Source organism: Octodon degus, unplaced genomic scaffold (assembly GCF_000260255.1).
Source record: "Octodon degus isolate 3935 unplaced genomic scaffold, OctDeg1.0 scaffold00046, whole genome shotgun sequence".
In the NCBI taxonomy this organism is placed as follows: domain Eukaryota; kingdom Metazoa; phylum Chordata; class Mammalia; order Rodentia; family Octodontidae; genus Octodon; species Octodon degus.
The window spans coordinates 4,108,790-4,113,387 of record NW_004524622.1 but is presented as its reverse complement, the minus strand read 5'-3'; positions in this window follow the sequence as shown (position 1 = coordinate 4,113,387).

Sequence of the window (4,598 nt, the reverse complement as noted above, 5' to 3'; positions counted from 1 at the left end):
GTGAACTAATTAAGTACATAATAAATCACTATTCTTTTATTGTAGATTTTTATCAGATCAGATGAGTTTGTTGAGTGCACCAGACTGTGGGGTTCTGCCTTTGATCCTGTCTGTCGACCTGTGTCTTTTAATTGTTGAGACCTTGTACATTAAAAAAGGCTAATGAAAGTCATTGATTTATTGCTGTTTTCTGGGTCTCTTTATGTTGCTGATCCTTTTATTTTCCTCTTATATTTAGCCCTTCACCTTGCTTGTTGGATTTATTCCGCCAGAATCCATAGTTTTAGCTGCAGCCCCTGTTCAGCACGTTTCCGCGTGCTTTGGGAGCACTGCTGTGGAGCGTGTGCGTCCCGTTTGTGCTCTTCCTTATGGAATGTCCTTGTCTCTCCATCTATTTTGAAGGGAAGTTCTTCAAGGCGTATCAATCTGGGTTGGAAATTGTTGACTTCTATGGCTTGACATGCTTCACTCCATGCTCCTCCCAGACTTAAATTTTGTGTGAGAAATCTGCTGAGCACTCATGAACTTTATTCACAATTTTTTGCCTTTCTCTGAAAACTTTGAAAAATCATGTCTTGTTCAGACATGTGGGCATCTGGTGTGCTGTAGGAAGACCTGCCTGCCCTCATAGTGCTTGTACTTTGTTTTTATTTGCAATTTTTCTCCCTGACATTTTTCTGTGGAGTCCATATTTTTGGTAAACTGTTATTCATATTTTGAAGAGTTTTGGCCAGTCCTTAAAATTTTTAGGTTTATTCTCTATCCACACGAATCAGTTTGTATGATAGTTCCAAAACCTTTTGGACATATATATTTGAACCCATCAAATTTACTTATTTTTGCAATCTTTATGCTTCCATATTTTGCATCAGATATTTTATCATTTTTAATCATAGCTATTTTTTGGGGGGTGCTGTTCAGGATGCCTTCAGGGCAGGTCTGGTTTGGCTTGAGGATGAGGGAATCGAACCACGGCATCCTGAGCCTGACTGCTTTGTTTCAGCAGGCACTTAAACACCTGAGCTAATGGGCAGGCCTCATCAAATTTACTTGCCTGTTGTTTAAACAATTTGTCAAGTCATGTTAAGAACTTTTTGCTTTTTCTTCATTATTGCTACCTGGATCTACCTGAAGAGAGCTGGGAGACCTGGAAGGCCTTTTGTAGCCTTGCTGCTGGGCAGCTGAAGAAAGTAGAGTAAGGAGAGCTTCTAGTGTATCTGAAGATCTGTTTAGCTCAAATATTTCTTTCAGTGATGTAGTCTTGGTTTTCTTTATCCAGATATTATGCTCAACCCCTTGGTCTATTCAGTATAAATCATTTGGATTGTGTCACTGTGTTGAGAAAATTACTTCTGGCTATAACAACATTAACAGTTTCAATCTTACATCACTTAGGTGTACTGAAACCTGCATCTGCACTTTCAGCTTTTCTACCAGTATCTTTACACTTCGTGCTACATTTTGCTAACAGCTTGTCTGTGGTGTGGAAAACAAAAGGGAAGGGAAGAGATGGAGGGAAGGGGAAAGAGGTGCTTAAGCAAGAAGGGAGAGTGGTAGGGGAGAAATGAGGGTTGAAAATTAAGTAGGAGTCAGACTGCCGGAGGCCTCATACTTGAAATAAAGGGTGACTTTTCAGGGTTTTAAGGTGTTGTTGGGCTTGGGGTTGGGGTGCAGAAGGAGCTTAAATTTAAGATTTGGGAGAACTGAGAGGTTGTCAGAACATGTTGACATGATTGTGCCACTGAAAGGTGGACAAGAAGCAAGGTAAGAGAAAGAGATCAGAAAAATACAGAAGAGCAGAGGCTAGATTAGGCTGGCAGAAGGTTAATAAAGAGAGAGAATAGAAGAGAGGAAAAAGCAGTTAGAAAGAATTTAAAATGTAAGAGAAAAAAGTAAAAGAAAATATACTATTGGCATATTTACTATTGACTAAAACTTGAAGAAAAGAAATTGGAGAAGAGGAGATAGAGAGATGAGAGAGAGAGACAGAGACAGAGAGACAGAGACAGAGAGACAGAGAGAGAGAGAGAGACAGAGAGAGACAGAGAGAGACAGAGACAGAGACAGATAGAGCCAGAGACACAGAAAGGAGAAAGAGACAGAGAGAGAGAAAGAAAGAGAGGAAAATACATCAGAGCAAAAAAAAAGTGGACAAGAAGAAAAAGACAAGGAACAAAACCAAAGTCCACTGGGAACCCAGGTGCAATGCTCCCACAGGAAGCTTACATGTGATTCCAGAGTGACTGCCACCCAGTGTGGCCTCGTCATCCAACCATTTCTCCAACTGTTTTCATTGTAGTCTGCTTGCAGGCTGCCCTCCACAGTGCTATTTGATACCACAGGTATCTATGTGGACCGACCACAAGGGGCCACTGTACACTTCCAATGGTCCACATGCTTAATTTGATGTAAGTGTGTCATCCATCTTTCAAGTCAGGTTTTCATTTCAGGTTGTGATTACCTCGTCCGCTTCCGAGTCTTGTATTTGTAGTAAACCTCTAAGCATTTCCAAAGCAACACTTTCTCTAGTCAGCCAGGTCAGCTCTTTTGTCATTTTATTTAGCCATGTATAAGCCTTGTTTGTTGGTATGCTATATTCTTTCCACATGCATGGGAAGATTTCTGCTATGATTTGTGCAACAGATGTTTTATGTCATGCACGCAATCTTCTCTTCTGACTTTTCTCTAACTCCAATTAGTTAGCCTTAATTAATTAATTAATTAATTAGAATACCAATAAACTAGTCTTTGTGGCATCTGTCAGCTGGTGGCTTCATTTCCTCTTCTGTCTTGTTGCTCTTAATGTGGTCCCACACATTTGTCTTCTAGTTCTGACACTCTTCTGATGCTTGTCACTTGTGCTCCCCACAATTTCAATAGAATTTTTTATCTCCTGGATTTCTGTGTGGTACTTCTCCTATTGTCTAGTCTTCAGAACTTCTTTCATGTGTTGATTTATTTGGGTGAGCTCTGCTAGTTTTTATTACCTTCTTGAAGCCCACTGGCTATCTGTTTTCTTAAGCTCATTAGCTGTTTAGTCATATTTTTGTTTGTTCACTTTTTGCCAAGCACTGGGCTGATCGCTACTCTGCATCTCCTTTCATCAGATCTTGTAGTGTGCTCCTTGCTTCTGTAGCTTCTTTTATTCCCCATGCATTAGCTTTGTGGGAGCTGGAGCTTTTGAGAGGCATCCTTACTGCTTTTATTTTTCTCATTGTTTCTGTTACTCTTTTCTCATTGCTGGGACAGATACTGGACACTCAAAATTAGGGAAGGAAAGATTTGTTTAGCTTACAGTCCCTGGAGGTTTCAGTCCATACTCAGCTGGTTCCAAGGCAGAGCGGCACATGGCACAGGGCAGCAGCTAGCTCATGACAATGGCAAAGAGCAAGAGCAAAGGGGGGTAACAGCAGCACAAGCAGCTAGCCAACCTCTCTCCTGCCTTACGCTGTGGTGCACATTATGCCCCTGGGGCTACGGAGTAGCACTTACACCTGCAACCCCAGCACTGGAACTAGAATCAGTCACAAACTGAGAAGCCAAGCTGCCCCATGATTGCATGAGGCTTTTGGGGGACAGCTAACCACAAACCATAACACTTATTTTTCTCTTTGTGTGTGTATGTGTGTATGTGTGTGTGTGTGTGTGTGTGTATGTGTGTGTGTGTGTGTGTACATGTCTATGGGTGTGCATGCATGGGTGTGCACATGTACAAGCCTACATGTGTGTGCATCCATGTGTTCACAGAGGGTTGAGGATGAAGTAGAGTAGCAAAATGTTAGTAGTGTGGCGATCTCTTTAGTTGATGTCTGGTTTCCAGGAATGTGATCCTAGCTTTGTTTGTGTTTTCCTGTCTGTCTGTCTGTCTGTCTGTCTGTCTGTCTGTCTGTCTGTCTTTCTGTCTATCTGTCTTTTAAGCTATTCAGTTTTATCACATCAGAACTGGTCTCCATATTGCATGGAAAGTATTCATATTAGTTTTGTCAAAGCTAACTGATATAATCACACATCTATTATGCACATTAAAACTTGTTTTTAACAATTTCTTCTATTTTCCAGAATTTTTATGAACTATCCTACATTGTATGATAATGGATTGGAATATCAAGAGATGAGGAAAGGGAAAGGAAGAGGAAAAGGTAAGGATAAGACAATAAGAAGAGAGGAGGAGAAACATCACTATATGAAGGATGGAGAAGAATTTAGTCCCTGGAAACTATTTTTATGGCAGGAGCGCAGGGCGAGGCAGAGTCAAGGCCACACTTGTGCATGGAGGGGCTGCAGAGGGGTGCAAGTGTGATGAGATTCCTCAGCCCGCTTCCTTCTCAGGCTTCCTCAGTGAAAGATGAAGTTTCAAATCATGTTCTCTTCAATATTCTTCACATTCATAAAGACTCTTTCTGTTCTCCACCACATGATACTTGTGTATCTACACGTTCATCTCCAGGAGATCTCTATGTGCTCTTCTGTCATTACTGTTCTTTAGTAACTCTGTGTGAGAAATATTAAATTTATTGTTAAATTGAATAATTACATCATCATAAGAATACAAATGTCAAGCTTCAATATTTATTAATGAGACCTGCAAGATAGCTCAG